Raw genomic sequence first — 20,905 nt, forward strand, 5'->3', positions numbered from 1 at the left:
AAAATCCAGAGAATTAAAAATATCAGTATTCTGTTTTTCAATGTTCGACACGGCGGACTTGAGCTCATGAAAACGTTTCTCTTGATCTCGTGAAAAAGTTTCAAATAAGCGGTTCATCGCCTCCATAATGTTTTCCGTTCCAGTTACCTCATCTTCTGCGCGTCGTTTTTTATTCCTAGTGGTAATCTTTGTAATTTTTATGTCTCGTTGCGATTTCGATAAACAAAGATCCGGTTCTGAAGCATAGTGTTGTAAATTTGCAGGGGCCGAAGTTGTATCGTCTGTCATTTTTCATGCAGGATGCTCACTCTATTAATATGACAATACTAGGATCCCATAAGTGATGAGAGATCACGTAAATAAATATTAAAAATATAAAATATGCTTCAACTTGATAAGTAATTCGACGCTAAGTACCAGGATGCCATAAGCACTAAGCGTCCATCGGAGGTCTTGTAAAGTGGTCAGTGATCGAGCGCTTCATACAATATCGCTGTCCGTCCAATATACTTAGACCCCTCGCTTTGTGTTATTGATAAATTATTACACTGTTAAACTGAATAAACGTTATTACACTGAACACTCACTAGTATGATGACAGTCCGGCGCTGAAAGTGTTGCGCTCCTGATACTTCGCTTGTTTTATGTACTCCTATTATTTTAACAAAATTTAAATGTGAAATTACGGAATTTTAATTAGAAAAAAAAAATTGTAAGAGGTAACTTAAACACGTCTGAACACCTCAGAGGTCCGGAGGGAAGGGGGATTTGTATTGATATCTTGAAAAAAATTGTAAAGAGGTCGATTATGTACCTATTTATATTCGTTTCATATATTTAGAACGCGTTGACGTTAAATTAGCATATGTTTTGTCATATTTATAAATTATTAAATTATTCAGTAATGATGAGAAAATAAGATTTCATATTAACATGGTTATTTTTGTTATTACAGTTATTAAATACGGGATATTTGCCATGTTTTTTTGATGAACATGAAATTTGTAGATGTCGAAATATCGAGCTCCACCAACTAGAAATAACAAACATGGTAAATAGTATTTAATAACTGTAATAATAAAAGGCGAGAAAAATAAAGTGACTAAATTAAGTCTTAAAATGATTCAAAATAAAACTTTTAGTATATAATATAAGAACACATATTCTTCTGTTCTATGTAATAATTATTGTATTAAAAATTTAGCAAAACTTAATAATAGATACTATTTTGCAATGCAATTGAAGATTCGAGATGTAAGCAGATAGAACACGTGAGTAGTACTAAAGGTCACAGGGTGAAGTCAAGACAAGCATCGCATCGTTTGAAATGCATTAAACGCTCAGTGTTGAAAAAATATATTTTAAATAAATGCTATAAATGTCATCCATCAACCTTTTTTTCTCGCTGAAAATCGCTTTACGCGCTTCTTCCATGTGATGACAAGGGGGGGAGGTGATTCCTCGGAACCCTAGACGCCGATTGCGCCCAGGTATTCGGGTTTACCCACTAAAAAACCAGCGGTACTCTCTCCGTCTTTCGGCGGGCGCCACGGAATCGCTTAAGCATGATACCGTGACGCCATGACGGTCGGCCTTTGCGAGTCACCAATACCTAGGGAAGATTCCTGGGATGTCATCCACCAACCTTGAGCCAACATTGGATCAAGTGTTGGAATTAGCTCCAAAGTATTTTTCAGTTACAGGATAATTGGCTCTGATTTTATTTATTTATCTAGATAGTTTAAAACATTAGACCCAACTTCATGATCTTAATGTGCGTGACAGCTTAACTAGTGTGTGAGCTTAAAAGCCGCCATTTTTTACTGCTTAGAACTTATCGAGATAGTATTTAGGTGGAAACCTAAAGTAATCCATCGTATCATTGCTTAGTGTTGTTATGATCAGATTTGAAAGATAAAGGTAAGTACCAGCTTAACTGCTTATGCTTGGGGTTATGATATCCAAATGTTGGTTTGTGTTGGATGTATTCATATTATGATGGTTGGTGTTTCATACAGAGCCAATATGTTGCCCATTTGCCAATCTCAACGATAAAAATGTTTTCATTGTAAAAACAAGATATGCATGTATGTGTCGAAATGTCATCGATACGTTGCGACATGCAAATAAACATGCATAATAATGTCTTCAAGGTCGATGAAACGTAGTTTTTATCTATTAAACACATAATGAAATAGTTGAGGTCAGAAGTCAGTCGTGTCCAAATCAAGTAATCTTTGAATTTCGATATAACAGTCAATGGATTATAATTAAATAAAAAAAAAAAACAAATTAATATTTATATGTATTACAACACAATTTAATTCAGTAAACTATAAATTAATCTTCTTTTAAGTAATCTTTAATATGTCTGCATTTTTATGTATGCTGTAGGCTGCTAAAGAGTTCCTACACTTGGAGCCAATCCTGAGTACAAATTTGGGACATATTTACCTTAAGAACGCATTACCCATTGAAACTGAATCTATATGTAACACTTCAATTGTCTATAATTGTGTAAGTAGGTCGAATTCAGTTTGACCAAACAATCAAACATGGCCAATGTTTGATCAAAACTCAGAAGCAGAAATCGACAGTAGGTAATTACAGCTTCTAATAAAAAAATTAATATGCTGAATTTTTTCTTCTCTGGTGTCTGGTGGTGGTTTCTGTCTGCTGGTGGTATAAGGTGTGAATTTGCCTATTTGGAGACAGTCGATACTAAATTAGTGGTTTAATGAGCATCTTCATCATAACCGTTTTTATAAATATGGTACTATATCCTTAGGCGAGTTCGACTCGAACTTGGCCGGTTTTAATTTTATTATAGGTAGGCAGACTCGAAAATACCACCTGGTCAGCCTCCATCGGCTGAAATACACAGAAGGAAAGATTAACTGTTAAATTTCCAATCTTATAAGCATTTAAGCAAGCATTCGTTTCTATAATAAACTTCGGATAAGATGTAACTTTTTTGATTCATAAATTCAAACCGTTTGTTAAAAAATCTTAAAATAAGGCATTCCTTACTTTTTATGTCACCCTGCGCGTATTACATTATAACAGTGCTGCCATCATTTCCAGGGAGAAAGTAGTACGTCATGAAATTGCAATAAATCAATACAGATATTCATTCATGGATGAAGACAAAAAGAGATAACAATAAATGCGACTTCCAAATTTGAATACAAAAATGTCCCTTACATATAAAACCTCCCGTTTCCTTGCTGAGTCCGCATGGTATTTAATTCATACTCATGCGCTGAGTTTTTCATGAAAATGGTGCAAATTACGTAGAGTTCGACTTACTTATGATTATGGGTATAGATAAATACGATTTCAATTGTACGATTGGCAACGCTGCATTACAAAGAACTCCTCATCGTTATTTCATAATGCATTCAAAATAATATAACTTCAATAAAAGATAATACAGATAATAAAATATTTTGTTGATACCAAGTAATAAATAAAACGTTAAATCAGGCACACAAGAATTATAGTCAATATATATTTTTATTTTATAGTTGCATTTTTTCCAAATCAATTTTTCTAGGTAAGAATCAGGTTAGTTTGATTGCTTTCAATACCTTAAAAAACTTATAAAAGGCTAATTCTAATATGAAAAAACAGTTACTAAAAACCGATCGAAAATCGTGTGACGAAACTAGACTCGAGTTAACGACTCAATTTTTTCTTGTCTATGTTTGGATATTGCACGAACAATGCATAAATTTTCAACCGACTTCAAAAAGGAGGAGGTTGTCAATTCGTCTGTATTTTTTTTTATGTTTGTTACCTCATAACTTTTTACTGGGTGGACCGATTTTGATATTTTTTTTTTGTTTGAAAGGTAGTGCTTGCCCTTGGGGTCCCATTTTAATTTTATTTTTTACCGATGGTGGTATCCGTATGAGAACGACATAAGTCTTAAATTTGCATTATGTATGTGCGCGATAAATAGGTGAATAACTCAAAATTGGTTGGCACAATTTTGATGATTATTTTTTTATTATAAAGAATATACTTTAAGGGTAGTTTGGTGAAAGTTTGGTAAGGTTCTGAGCACAGGATCCACGACAAATTAAGGGAACGGGAGGGAACGGAACAATTCTGAGGAGCACGTTAGCAAGACTCGGTCGAATCTTTTATTTTTGGGTTACTTGGATATTTGAATCACCTTCCGGAATGTGGTTATGTTCATGTAATTGTCATAATCGAATGTTATAATCAACTAGCGACCCGCCCCGACTTCTCACGGGTGCAATACTGATACTAAATATATTAAAGAATTTGTTTATTTACGACATCACATTGCAAACTTCTACAATTGTCAGTGTTTTTTAACTATATTGTTCATTTATTATGTACACAAACTTCCCCTTGAATTACACTATCTATTAAAAAAAACCGCATCAAAATCCGTTGCGTAGTTTTAAAGATATAGGGACAGAGAAAGCGACTATGTATTGACGGAACTCCTAAACGGCTTACAGTTAGGGTGCGATTCGGGGCAGAATTTCTTACTGTCTTTAATCAAATTTTGTGTATATGATGTGATGCCATAGGATGTATGACATAGCATACGAATAGCTCTTTTGCAAAGTTTTTTACTGAGGACGAATACAGCTCTTTCGAGGATGGTACACAGGCTCCAAATATAACAATAACTATAGCTACGTTATATAATCGTAAATCGACTTTTAAATAGTCTAATATTTTTCATTTCATTTTACCTAGGAGGACTCTCAAAAATATGTTAAATATGCAATTATTTTTATTACTTTTTAGTGCATTTTTATTTGTTTTAAAATAGTGTTTTGTTTGAAGTCGGTTATTCTTTTTGTTAAAATTTTATATATCAAAAATTGTGAAGTTTGATTTATAGAGTGTTTAATATCATAAGCTTTTTAATATAATTTAATGGCTATTTGACTGGTTTTTAAAATCCATTTTTTAATATTTAGGAGAACTTAAGGAACCCAGTAAAAGTTGTTTTTTTTATTTCTGGTACATATTTGCCGAAAAGTATCATATTAAAAATTCCATAATCAAATACCGCGCAAAAACGCTACTTGGACAATATGGCGCTGCAATGGGGTCGGTGACGTCACTTTCCTGTATTTTAATCTGTGGTATATATGGAAGAAAAGCAAGGTTAACAAGAAAGTGATTTCATCATATGCCCGGCCAATTTGTGTCACGTGACAAACGTTTGAAAAAATGCATTTTTATTTATAGATTTTTGAAGAAATTAAGTATTATTTTCAACTTTCGTTAGTAAATAACCATTTCTTAAACTCATAATAAACACTGATTACAATAATTCACAATTCACAATTTTTCGCATTGTCAAATAGCCTATTTTTATATTCCCATCGTATAGTTAACAGGTCTTGATCGACATTAAAACATTACAAAACACATTGTACGCTTGACTAATCTAATTCGTTACTTCATTGCAAAATAAAGTCTATACTTAGAATAATACGGTTCATATTCCATCGCTCTCTTTTAGTTTTATTTGACTATACTGCATTTACACGTAAACTTTTTTCAAACATGGTAAAACTTTTTACATAGCATTACTCTAACGACATTTTTGGCTGCAAAAATTACGTCCATTACATAAATATACTACATCAATTTAAAAAAAAAATCAATGACGTGATACGATCATATCGCAATGGTTAATTTAAGCGAATGATTGATTTCGTAATCTATCATTAACGGTTACTTGAGGTTACATAATCAGACCGGTTCGGTTCGGTTACCGCTCTTCACCTTGTAGGTGATGTAATGTGTCAAGGTTCCTTTATGCAACTTGTTCTTTTCGACGTTTTGCAATTGTCTGAGATGTCTCAGATGTGACGACTAGGTTTTGTATCAGACTCTATTGTCTTATAGAAACAGAGATTCGTGGAAGGAAAATTGAGATTTATGGTATTCGTGATAGGAGCTAAATTTATTTGATCGATTTTCATAATTATTATTTGTAATCTCAGACTGCTACAAATATTTTAATTTTAGTGTACAATTATTATTAGTTTGCGTATTAAATTATTAATATATATATGAAATTAATAATACTTAAACAATTAGGCAAATCCCCATTTGACATTTATTGTCACTAACATCTTTAAAAATTTCACCTCAATTAGTTGAGCTATTTTAAAATTAAATTCACATTAATAGTTTAATCACATCATTTTTTTCATTTTAATTTATATAAATATGTTTATGAAAAGACATAGAATCTATATCCTCATATATATTTATTCCAATGCACTAACAATTTCATGTCCAAATATTTTGTGTCCCTTGAGTATAGATACTGACTTTCAATACGCATGCAACAGTATTTAACCATTTGGTGATAAAATGCGATGTTTTTGTGGTAACCAAACGGGTTAGCACGAAACCCAAAAGTAAAGCAATTAAGATCAAGTGTTTCTTTGAATTGACAACTAGGTTACTAATGTTGGGACTGCAAATGTTTAAAAAAAGTATGATTATTTTTTGCCTGCAGCACGATGCAAATATTAAATAAAAATAAAAAATAAAATTATATTTAAACGTTATTTATAAGCGTGCCTTTTCTTAGGGAGCATCATAGTTCAATATAGAAATGGAAAATTGATTAATGAATCGTCTATTCCTTGTTGAGATTAGCGTTAAAACGAAAACAAACACTTCTGTTCTATGACGCTATGATTGATGTTTATCATAATAAGTTCGTTCGTTTGTCTGTTTCACCAAATATATGTCGAAACTGCTGATAGTTGCAAGTCATAGGTTTGCAGTTAACCATATCAAACGCATCCCCCTACTTATTTCTATACTGAATATAAAGATGGCTTTCTAATAAAAGGAATATTAATGTCAAAAGGATGTCCATTGAAAGGGTTTTCCATTCACTTAAATTACTTTTTACATTTTTTAAATGCAGACTGAAAAGTATGGCTGGCTGATTTATCGCTAAGATGGAAGTCTATTCAAGTAACTTAAAGGAAGTATAAAGAAGGGTACACATTACATCAATAATCATGAATAAATAAATTCATTACAAGTAGGTTAAATACTCGCATGGGAAAAAGATCTGGAGTAAATAATCTTATTATGGGTGTAGTAGCCGAGATGGCCCTATGGTTAGAACGGGTGCATCTTAACCAATGATTTGGGCTCAAACCCAAGCTTGCACAATTGAATTTTCATGTGCTAAATTTCTGTAAAAACTGTGTGTCTAATTTCAATGAAATTTGCCCACATGTGTATCTATCAACCCGCATTGGAGCTGCGTGGTGGAATATGCTCCAAACCTTCTCCTCAAAAGGAGAAGGCTTTAGCCCAAAACAGAGGGAAATTTACAGGCTGTTAACTTTACTATGAGTGGAGAGATCGAATGGCTAAATAGTTATTGTATTATATTACTCGTACTATAATATTTGATTGCCTCATTTGTCCAATAGGTAGTATACAGGGTCTATAGTTAGTAGGTCTATAGTCTCAAACACTGGGTCAAAAGCTATTGACATTTTCCGTTGAAATTTGTATGTAGCAACACGAAAATGCGTTTAGCCATTGGTCCTGCATCAGATTTTTCTTGATCATGACGGATTTGCCATCTGACAGTGAAAGTGGATATTATCAATACCTATCATTAATAATGGGCTACCTAATACCATTTTTTATGAAATCGGACTCTTTATTTAGATCTTGTCGCTAATCAAACTTTATCATGCAATTATCCCTTCATTGTTGTCATCGTTTGCGCAATTCTATTTATACATTAACTTTTCGTCTGTCTATAAAATTGACAAATACAAATCCAACACAAACATAGTTGCAATATATATGAGCAATTCAAACAAATAGAGATGACCACTCCACATCGTCCTTGAAGTATTATCACACGGCACTCATTGTTGGTACTTTTCGCAATAGTTGTAACGCAAGTAATCAACATTATCTGTATGTGATGTAACACATATATATGCCAAGGTTTCGCACTAGAGAAATGGTTTTATTGAATCGTGACATTTGTAATCGATTTCATAATTCAATAAGTTTGAGAAAAATATAACTAGTTTTATTATCTAACGTTCATTAAAAATTTCTTTGAGAGTTTTGATTTTAGAACTCGTTCTGAATTAAGGCTTAGCTTGAATTTTTATTAATATAAAAAGTTAATCCACACTTAGAAAATAAAGTTCGAAGTCTTTTTAAGTGGATGCTTATGTAGCAACTTTTCAGGATATGGTATCCACCACCTTAAATTTATCCATCCCTCTTTTCAACCGACTTCAAAAAGGAGGAGGTCATCAATTCGCCTCTATTTTTTTTATGTTTGTTACCTTGTTAGAGGGTGCCATTAGACGTTGTAGATATACAGTATCCAATCTAGGGTTTTGAACTTTCGTTCCAAATTCCGAATATAAAAAATTGATGATAAGCATAGATTGGGTTGTTGGACGCTGAATGACTTTGACTTTACACACACCTCGCACTCGTGTGGCTAACTTCCCTTCATCATTGGGCAAATTCTAATCACAAATTAAGCCATCGAATATTCAATGGTGCTGGTCTGAGTTCGAACCTGCAACGGTTTGCCCAGCAATTCTGGAATGTCCTAACCACCGAGCAATCTCGGCTCTTGAGGTTGAATATAATATACATTACATATATTGAATAATATATTACAGATGGCCGGTAAAATTACTCATTGAAAACAAATTATGATTCATTAATGACATAATATTTACTATGTAACCATTTTTAAACGCGATTATACACAGCTTATGTCATTTGTATGACTATATATATGATATAAGTAAACTATGTATTTGTTTATTTGCTCAGGAAATATATCGCGGTAAGATTCCGTTAAAGACGTTTATAAACACATTTATTTGCAGTGAGAGCTTAGTTTAAAACGACGAGTTTTTTGGTGCTAAAGAAAATTTGAGGTCAGAGGTTTGGTACTAGTTCATGGATTAATATTTGTAACGATAAGTGAAACCACAGGTACAAGGCATTTGACGTCTTAGCTTTCAAAGTTAGTATCTCAGCAATGTAAGGAATGATTATTATTCTTCTTGCGCTAATATCTGGAGAATGGACGTGGATGGATATAGAGGAAGGGGACACCGAAGAAATAATGTATGGATTGAGTGTAAGACGATATGGCTGGAAATAATGTTACTTGTGAGATTACAATTTTTAACACGATTCCATAATTTTCAATACTTAAATCTATGCCTATTAGTCTTAACATTTTTGTATAAACAATTGTTCGATACAACGATAAACATATCATATTATTATTAAAATAATATCTCAAGCAGTTATTAAACTTTGCGTCATGTAAACTAAGCCAGTATATCTAGGTCATAGATCTTTTGATTAATCTGTAAGAAAGATGTTACGCAAGCCGTTGCATCACAATCGGTCCAGTTTTATGCATTCGAGTCAAGGTTTTGAGTTCAAGTAAACTTTTTCATAACATTTTTTAAGGGCGTATTCTTATTTCGAACGCTTTAAGAAATTATTAACACGTTTTGTGCCGTAATAAGTGACATTTTGTAATTCGAATTTCGAAAAAGAAGCTGTTGGTTGAACATACATTTTTGATAGTTTTAGATTTTTTTGTGCGTCAGAAACGTTTCATCGTAACGTTACATTGGGGTATATAAAAACGTTGCATTAAAAGTATGACTTAAAATGTTGTTATCTATACTGAAATAATAATTATAAATGACCATATGTGACTCATTAAATTTTCTTGTTTTTTTTTTTTATTTAAAAAATAAATATACCGTATGAAATGTTAAAAATAATAAATGTATCATAACATATACTTTAACTGAAATGATAATTATGCACAGTAAAAGATGTTGCCATACATTGCATCAATAGTACAATTTACCTATAAATTCATACATACATACACACACATACAAAACAATACGTATACCGTTGTACCACGTTTGACTAACCCAATTCGATACGAGATACAATACATTGTAAATTAAACCTTATCACTTACAAATATGGTTCAATTCTCGTCGCTTCGATCCCCTGGTTTTAGTTTACTATTACGTAAGACAATTTAAGGTCACTAAAGTTGCATAATCCGTACATTACTGTGAGAGCGACCAGAATAACTTGAGCTCTCGGTACGGGTTCAATTACCCCGATGTGACCTTTATTTGTAAGAAACGGGCGGAGGGTATCGTTCAATCGAATTGGTCGGTTTAGGATTTGCGTCGGCTAATATTAGAATGTCAGTTTTGAAATACTAAAGTATGTTTCTTATGATTTATGGGCGTATCACGTTTTCTTGTAATTTGGTCTATTGTTTGAAATAACAGTTGTTTACGGTATATGGAAATGTTATACCACAATCGAAGTGGAAGATGTTTTTATTGGTACTATTTATAACAATTCGGAATTAAAAAAAATATTATTATTGATTTACCTGGTGATAGGGGTTTGAGGTAACCAGTCTAGGTCAATACATCAGATTCTACCGTCTCGTTGGTTTAGTAGTTAGATATAAGTCTTAGGTTCAAACCCCACATCGAACCAATAAAAAATGATTATTTTTTAAAAAAGTTAAAACCCAAAAATTCTTGGTAACAGTGCGGAGTCTGCAAGTTGGAAATGGGTACATTCCCGTTATTCGAAAAGCACGTGAAGTATTTGGTTCTGCACCAGAATTCTAGTCATGCCGTATATGCCATCCCAATGGACGAAAATGAGAAAATAAATACTGTGTCTGTGTTTGCGCACATACTTGTGCGTTTAGGACGGAATTATTATTATTTAATTAATCTTATTTATATGCTCGATGAAAACTAGTGGGACTCACGTGGAACTTCTCATTTATTCAAAGAATTGGGGTTTGTCGATGGCAATTTTCTTTACGTTTTTCATATTTTTTTATACAGACGCAGTAACGCTTACCGGCCAGTAACTTTTCCCGCTCTATATTATTAAATCTTTGTTAAATCGCAATAATTTACTAAATTTAAATCAAGAATCCTCTTTATTTTTCAGAACATCTACGGCTGAAGCTCTTAACATAAGCTATTTTCTATGTGCAGCGATCGTCCCGTAACCACTTGGATACATACAAATACAATAATATAATACAAAAATAAATTCACTGTATTTCTAAAGCAACAATCAAATATGACGAAAATATTTTATTTTGAAAGTCTGATCGAAATATATTTACGATATAATTCACTTTGCAAACACTTTTGGACCCTAACATACTTTAATTCGAGTCTAGACAACGCTGCAACGTTCAAACTTCTGTACATATATATAATAGTAGTATAATAATAGTATTCAAATTAAATTGTGACTCGCTTTGAGTCTAGGACAAGAAAAACGTGCGGTGCTAGAGAGTTTAATCTTGGTATTAAATATCGCATTACTTTAATAAATAAAATAAATTAATCTTAATATCAAGATTATTTTATGACGTATGTGTCAAACAAGGAACTATGAAAATTGGACATATTATTAGATATATTGTATGTATATTCACATTTAACAATGGTTAAATATAAATTTAATGTTAAATATATTTGACTTGTGAGACTTTGTTACTACATCCCTGCTGACGTTTGTCTAAGATTTTAATTATGAATATAAAAGATAGCATCAATAACCAGCTTTATCAATTCATTTATAACCAATGATGTTGTAGTAAACAGATATGTTATTAACGCGCAAAAAGTGAAAACTAGAAAACGTCCTAATTGGGACGTTTGCTTTTAATTGTTTTACGTTTACCTTTAATCCTTTTTACTTTTAACGAAATGTAAAAATAAACTAAAATAAACGGTCGCCGGCGCGGCACACTTTTTTCTGTTGTTTAGTATGGATATAACGTATCTGTTTATTAGAATATCATTGTTTATAGCCCTTTTTTACAATTCTGAAATATAAGACTAAATATATAGATTTTACGTTCCAAGACTTAAAGACTACTCTTACGTTATTGGTAGGCGGACTATTATTTGATGATCCTGAAACCAAGTGGTCACCACTATAAACAGACATTGGGACTGCAAGAAATTTCAATTCTTTACCTAAGTTCTCTATTCCAACAATAAAAGAAAAAACAAAACGCCTATTAATCAATATTTAACAGCAAATTGGCCATTGGTCGAGAGCATGATTAATCTATGATATTCAATATAATTATGTCTATGATTTGCGAGCTAATGGCGTTTTGAATGTGGACGAAACTGTTATCGGAATTTTGTAAATAAAATTAAAGTGAAAATATGTGGTTAAGTGCAATAGTGTTGTTTTATAAATAAAGAAATATTAATTAAGAACTGTTGGTAACGCACAATACGTAAATCTAAGGCTTGTTTAATTTATTTTTTTCCTACTTCCATTTTAATAGGTTATACGTTATACGTATCACCAATACTCTACCAAGGGAACTAATTTATTACGTACAGGAACAACAACAGCCTGTAGATTCCCTCTGCGGGGCTAAAGGCCTCCTCTCCCTTTGAGGAGAAGGTTTGGAACACATTCCACCACGCTGTTCCAATGCGGGTTGGTGGAATACACATGTAGCAGAATTTCTATGAAATTTGTCACATGCAGGTTTCCTCACGATGTTTTGCTTCACCGCTGAGCACGAGATGGATTATAAAGACAAATTAAGCACATGAATCAGCGTTACTTGCCTAGGTTTGAACCCGCAATCATCGGTTAAGATGCACGCGTTCTAACCACTGGGCCATCTCGACTCCTACAGGAACACAACAATATAAATTATTACTGTAAGTACTGAGGATTAAATTTATATATCTTTAATTGCCATTGTACAGCGATTTCAACGCTTTTAAATTAAATAAGAACAGATACTTCACTATTTTCTTTTAATTATCTGTGATTGTATTTTATCGGTTAATAAGAAAACTATCATAATGACAGGTCACCTTTCTCAATAGTGTTGGAACAAAGTCCGCATGAGCGATTCCCAAGCTGTTACACGTCTAGCTGACATAATCCGCTTACCCAGTAACGAGCCGGATGCTGGCAGGGATGTCAAATCGAATTATTATCTGTGCGAATTCTAAGCTGTTATGTCAACGTCAAATTCAAAATTGTAACTCGATATTGTATGACATTGATTATGTAAAATGATTTAAAAGAGGTTTTAATCACGAATTTAATTAATAATAAATTTCTATTTTATTATTTTTAATTTTTAACAGATGTGTGGACATAAATAAATGTTTAAAGACTACTCGCCATATATATAAAAAAAGCCAAGCTTATAAAAACAATTGAAAGCAAATATGTAGTGTGTAAGGCGCCTATAGTTGATTACCTTAAATTATTTGGAAGAAGTGGACTTAGCACAGATTAAAAAAAATCGTTAGTAAACCTTTTTTTTTAGAATTTTAACGTATTATTAACATACATATCTCACGATTTATTTATGGTTAATTGCCATTGATCTTATTAGGACCTTATTAGCACTTAGATAAAATATGGTTTTTATATATTTTTTTACTAATAGCATATAATAACGTAGTGTTGTACAACCCTACGATGTTACAGGGATGCATTCGACGGATGCTAACCTACTGCCGAGTAACGGGACGGCAAGAGGTTAATGTGGATACACTTTCTTGATACAGATAACATATATAATTACAAGATATAACACGGAAAATATGTTGGAAAAATTCTACTAGATAGATACGATCGATTATATTATAGTATGTTATTTTTTATCTGTACAGACGTTTGTTTTGATTAAAGTTTTCTTAATGAGCGTTTTAAATTTTTAATACCAGGCAGCTTTAAAATTTACATTAAAGTACCTTATATATTTTATTACGGAATTGAAGTATAAATACCTTTATAATATTAATAAATATGTAAACCAAATAAGAAAAAAAAATCCTTAATAATTTCTTGATACAAACAAAACAAGCAATATACTTAAACTTAAATAAATCTCTGGTTTTCTAGTATAGTGATGACGTCACTATATCTCGAAATGATTGACGTAAGAATACGGGATTATTAATTATCTTGGCGTCAAATATTTTAAAATATCAGTACTGCCATTTGACGTGAAATCTAATGTACCTACGAAATCACGCCCTTCTTTGTCTACGTAGAAAACATTTCACTGACTGATTCAATATCTGACCTTGATTTTTTAGTTTATGACTTTATATCTTTATATCTTTCTTGGTGGTAGTACTTTGTGCAAGCCCTCCTGGGTAGGTACCACATACTCATCAGATATTCTACCGCCAAACAACTTTACGCAGTATTGTTGTGTTCCGGTTTGAAGGGCGAGTGAGCCAGTGTAACTATAGGCACAAGGGACATAGCATCTTAGTTCCCGAGGTTGGTAGCGCATAGACGATGTAAGGAATAGTTAATATTTCTTACAGCGTCATTGTCTGAGTAATAGTGACCACTTACCATTAGGTGGCCCATATGCTCGTCCGCCAACCTATTCCAAAAAAAAAATATTTTCACATCATGTAACTTTCATAATAATACAGTTATTTTTAAGCATTCATCGGTATTAAAAGTAAAGGCCATTCCATACTAATCGTACCTCACCTACCAACCCAGTATGTCGCGTGTTGGCATACTGATCCACATTTACAATCAATAACTCTAGATAATACCTTGTTTTTAACCAATCTATCACACTATTAAAAACTATCCCATCAAATTTCAACCATAACACTTGCGATATAAGATTCATTTTTGTTAGATTACGTTTCGATATAGGGACGAGCTTTTTTGCTTTGAACGGATTACGAAGAAGTTATGTCTATCATGTTTTTGTGATGCCGATTGACATTGAATGATGTGCTAACATTAATGATTAGTTTATATTATAAATGATATGTTTTGAAACGAACTTTAACAATTACTGGCAATAATATCGCTTAACATTGCAATCGTAAATATTTCATTGGTACATTGTGTTACGTTATTGCATTATACATAGCCTTCTGGGTCTCTAGGAGAATAAATGATCTGGGCTCTGGAATCTAATTTTTTTTTAATTTATCATTAAAAAACAAAATGGCCATTGCGCCCACTATTGATAAGTGGTAACTATTTTCACTAATCAAAGGAATCCCTTACGGTCTATGACTTTAACGTAGAAAAGGGTAATATGTTAAATAAGCTAAATGTAAGGTGTCCTAAAAAAAAACAAATTATTTTCATAAATACATTTTAAATTAAATTTCAAATATGAAACATGTAAAAAAAGAAAGGAACAGCCTGTAAATTTCCCACTGCTGGGCTAAGGCCTCCTCTTCCATTAAGGAGAGGGTTTGGAACATATTCCACTACGCTGTGCCAATGCGGGTTAGTGGAATGCACATGTAACAGAATTTCGATGAAATTAGACACATGCAGGTTTCCTCACGATGTTTTCCTTCACCGCCGAGCACGAGGTGAATTGTAAACACAAATTAAGCACATATATATATAGTGGTACTTGCCTGGGTTTGAACCCGAAATCATCGGTTAAAATGCACGCATTTTGGTTAAAATTTTCCAGACGGAGCGGAGAAGGCGCAGTGGTTACTGCGCCTTCTCCGCTCCGTCTGGGTTGTTACCACCCACTATAAGCTATTCTACGTCCAAACAACAATACTATGGTATTATTCGGGTATATGTATGAAAATGGTACAAATGCAAAATTCTGTCACATGTCTATACCCCTGCTTTAGCTGCATCGGCTACACTTTATTTCTTTGAAAACCTAAACCCATTGGCCCCAAATTCACGGTCGGATTTGACACGTTGTAAATTCATTTAATTCGTAATGTCTGTCATAAAGTAATCGAATTGATATCGATTGTATGCATGTAAAAAATGACGTAATGTGAAATAACCAAAATTTTCGGACGTGATTTTATTACATATGATAATTTTGGAAATGCATTGTCAACTGATATTATTACAAATTAAATATATAAATAGTACTTTGAATGCGGAAAATATTCAGTGTTTAAGTATATTTTCGTATAAAGATACATATTAGAGAAACAATGAAAAGTTATATAATCATATTCTTAATACAGGTGAGTTTTTTATATTTCATTAGAATCCACAGGATATATAGGCTTTGTAAAAAATATTAATCGTTCCTTATATCGAAAATGAGCCACCAATGTTGGAAGGTAAGATGTTATACCCCTTGTGACTGGTGTTACACTGGCTCACTCGTATTTCAAATAGGAATACAACCATACAAATTGGAGTTTGGCAGTATAATAGTTCATGTGTGCCTGGTATTTGGTGATACAATAAATGGCTTGTATATGACCAAAATACTCAAAAATCTTTAACTAAACTACATAATCATACTATATTACTAATTGTAATGTACTTTGCATAAGAATTACGTTTTGAAAACGATGATTAAAGTCCAATAAATGTTGGCTGAATGGTAATTGGTCAGTGCCAATAATGACGAAATAGACGCTAATCGAACCTGCAGCTAAAAATACCATAATTATTTATTTACATAATAATTATTAACAATAATTCCATAAATTTATAAAATTATTAGAATTAAAAATAGTTACTCTAAAAGTTAATCTAACTTTGACCAAAATTTCTTATGCCCGTTAGATTTAATATAACATTATTCAGATATAGATTTTTTTAATTTAACATTAGCTGTATGTAATATTATAAATGCGATTGTTTTTCTATCTTTGTGTTTAACTGTCACGGCTAAACAGTTAAATCGATATGAATGAAATTTGGATAAATTTTCCCTTTGATCTTGAGAATAAAGATTCTTGGACGAATGAGTGAATGAATTTTATGTTGCGTTAGTAAAATATCTATAGCAATTTATTTTTTCTAAGAAGATATATCACATAACATGTTTTTAATTACTTCCGTCGTATACATTATGACGACATGTTATGAAAAACAATATATGTACGTTGTTATAACAAATATTTAAACAGGTGAGTGAATAAATAGAATGTTATTTAATTTTATCGAATAGTTAGTTATCATGTAATAGTTTTAAAATCAACATAATACCTAACTAGCTAGTGCGGTATCCATTGTAATACCTCACAATTTTTTTATTATTATTTATAATAAAAAAAATGATGATTAATTTTTGTTTCATCGAATGATGATAACTAAACATAGTTCAAATGTTGTCGAGTGATTGTTACTAACGTATATAAAAAAATATATATTTATATATGGCCGATAACTCAGTGGTAAATAATACATGAATGTTAACAGAATATTTAGATTTCAAACCCGGGTAAGCTTTGAATATTCATTTGTTTATAATTAATATCGTACTTGGCGATAATAATCCCGTTTAATTGGGTATCGTTAATGTATCAGCATGGTAGAATAGGTTTCAAACTTAAACCAGCATTAAGATTACAAATAGACATTACAAAAAATGTGCTACATTTTCAGGTACTACTAACAACAGCCTGTAGGAAGCCGTCGACAACAATAAAAATTCAGAACTACATCGACGAAGATTATACTTTTCTATTTTCCCCGAGTTGCTTTTACGACTGCGATGAAAGAGACATATATAGATACACGGAGCCGACAGAAATAGACTGTACGTGTTTCGTGAAAAAACTTCCAGATGTTAAATGTACTTGCATCGAAAAACCAATATCGAAATTCGTTCCAACCAGCGTTCCACAGCGTTGCAGTGCAACCAACAGTGGAACACAACGTGGACCCCAGACATCTCATTTCGATGTTTTTATTCCTACTTCAGTTTGTATGGTCTGATGTTTTCGCTATGGATTCCGGTGTGGTGCAACACAACCGTGTTTACTGATAAGCTTTATCATAATCGTAAATGTTGTAAGTACTCTGTTTACAGTTAGTAGGAAATGTTTTTCAATATACGTGATTTCCTATTACCTAATACTGGAGAATGACTGTTTATAAATATTTTTGAAATTTCTTATATGACAAATACCCACTTGAAAGTGTTTGAAATAATTCGAGGAGTTTTGAAGTGACAGTTTTAGTCATAATATAATATATTGTGTACGTTACATAAGTCATTTTAGACATTATTCAAATGTTTCATTTATTAATTATTTTGTACGTCTGATCATTTTTTTTTATAAAATGAACAAAGTTAGATTTTTAAATATACATACTTTTTAATTTATTGTGATTTGTTTTTATTGATGTATATAATTTTAATTAATAATAATAAAAAAAAGAATTGGAATGATGTTTTACTCTTATTACCTTACTCTTGTTACTAAAGGGTAAAAATCCATACAATTTTAGGAAAGGATCCTAAATATATTTCGACATAATTCACGTAAGGTTTATGTGTCACCATCATTAGGCTAATGCCTTGACAAGTTTCAATAATGAGTTGTCTTCAAAATCAAAGGTGTGGCTGAATGTCATTTGACGTTTAAAAAGTCATAAATCTTGTGTGGCATTTACAGTTTTTTCTGTAATCGACAAAATCATATTTCGAATTACGTTTTAAAATAATATCTAAAAGTTGTTTTTTTTTCAACCGACTTCAAAAAGTTATATTTATGTTTGTTACCTCATAACTTTTTACTGGTTGGACCGATTTTGATAATTTCTGTGAAATCTAGTGCTTCCTGTGTAACCACACACAGTTAAAATAACAATTATTTAAATATAAAACTGACTATAACTACGTTATATAATCGTAAATCGACTTTTAAGTAGTCTAATATTTTTCATTTCAATTTACTTAGGAGGACTCTAAAAATATGTTGAGTACGCAATTATTTTTATTACTTTTTAGTGCATATTTATTTGTATAAAATAGTGTTTTTTAAGTCGTTTTTTCTTTTTGTTTAAATTTTTATTTATTGGTTTATGAATATTGAATATTTTTGTATTTTAATATCAAAATTAAGACTTTTTAATCTATAATCGAAAAATAAATAATTTCGTTTATTTTGGACAATTTTAAATGTACACAACAAACGCATTTTCCACTTTCTTCGTTTATTTTAACTCTATACATATCTATATATACCGTCGCTACAAATATTGTTGCATTTTATCATGTTACTCATTGACTAAAAAAAGAAAAAGGTAGATATAGCTAGCTAGGTATATGCATATAAATTATATTCTGAATTTGGTTCAGTATAGCTCCAAGGGATTAGTAGAGGGGTCGAAGCAATTCATTTTCAGACTGTACAGGTCCCTCTTACTTCCAATATTAAAATGGTATACAGCATTAATTTATTTCGTAAGACTATTTTAGCTACTTTTTGACCCTTCTCCTCTATTATAAGAAAAAATAAGATACCGACCCCTTCCCGATTCATATTTATTACGTAAGGGGAAAAAATTAAATAATTGTATTTAACTAACATGACTTTGTATTTTTAAATGTTAAAAAAGAGTAACTACTGAGTTTCTTGACGATTCTTCTCGGTAGAATCATTGTAAAATGACGATTCAAAAGTGCTTGTAAAAGCCTACTTGAATAAAGTTTATTTTGATTTTGATTTTGTTTATTACATTTTTTACTTTGGTTGCACCTTTTTTAATGTTTATTTGTAATTTTAAATCTTAAGGTACGCATCCGAGCGAACCTGAGCAATCACGCGGTTTGCCGCGCTTTTAAAAATAAATTATAACTGTGCGCCTTTTTTGTTCTTACCTAAGAAATATCGAAACTCCTTCCCTGTAAGAAAACATAAAACATGATCGACCCTTCCCCCTCAGTATAACAAGAAGTAGTTTTAGTTCGTCTGTGCGATTATCACCCACTAATTACATATTCAGCAACATTCAGTATTTTTGTATTAGGCTTTGAAGGATGAGCGACAAGTGCCCTTACATCTTAGTTCCTAAGATCGGTGGTAAAGATGTAAGGAATGGTCATTCTGTGACAGCGACAATGTCTATCAGCCTTGGAGATGCCTTATATTTATGGAAAGTCGTTAAATATTTTTAAAGTTAATTGTGATCTGCGAAACACACAAGTCTATTACGGCGTTTTATATGGAGTCCATAATTATATTCTACTAACAGGCAAAAAGTACGATGACATTAATATTTAAAACAATCTTTCCAACAACAAACTACGCAGACGTTGTCAGAGACTCCATTAGCATTTCCTATAACTTGTTCCTTCCGTGGAACTAACGACATCTAGTATTAATCTGGAACGAGTTACGCAAGCTTCAAGGATAAGCGCGCTTGCAACACCAAATGTCTTAGAAAAGGAGCGGCGTGTCAAGGTATCAGGCTCCTTTCCACTCTTGGGCAATGGGATCTACCCTGCAAATGCCAGTTTGTACTTGGCTTGCTTGGTTTTTGTGTGAAAACTATGTTATTAGGCTCAGTTAGGTAACTGTTACTGTATTACGTTTGATAATTATGTATTTCTCACTTTATTTTGAAAACTCTCGCAAAGCCATATTTTTTTTTTATATTATTAAAATATACTTTATGTTGTATGAAGTAGTATTATGTATAGTATGAACAAAGAATCAAAATTTAACGTATTTTATATTAAAAATAATCCAATTATAATTTCAGCTAAGAATATTATGGCAATCAATCACGTCAATTATGGCAATCATTATGATTTACAAAGTAGATGTTTCAATTGTTTTGAGGGAGACTGTGTAGAAAACTATTGTCTAGTTACCTTATGGCAAAGTTGACTCAGCGGATAGAACTCGTGTACTAATCTGTAATCATTTTCTGTGTTTTGGATACATATTACTATAATATTCAACTGTGTCAGGAAACCTGTATGTTTTTAGGTCTGCTGCATATGATTTTTTATATATCAGCACTAAAGCAGGTGAAAGCTAAAAGTAAAAGCAAATCTTCTAAC

The sequence above is a fragment of the Vanessa cardui genome, chromosome 25 (assembly GCF_905220365.1).
Source record: "Vanessa cardui chromosome 25, ilVanCard2.1, whole genome shotgun sequence".
Classification (NCBI taxonomy): domain Eukaryota; kingdom Metazoa; phylum Arthropoda; class Insecta; order Lepidoptera; family Nymphalidae; genus Vanessa; species Vanessa cardui.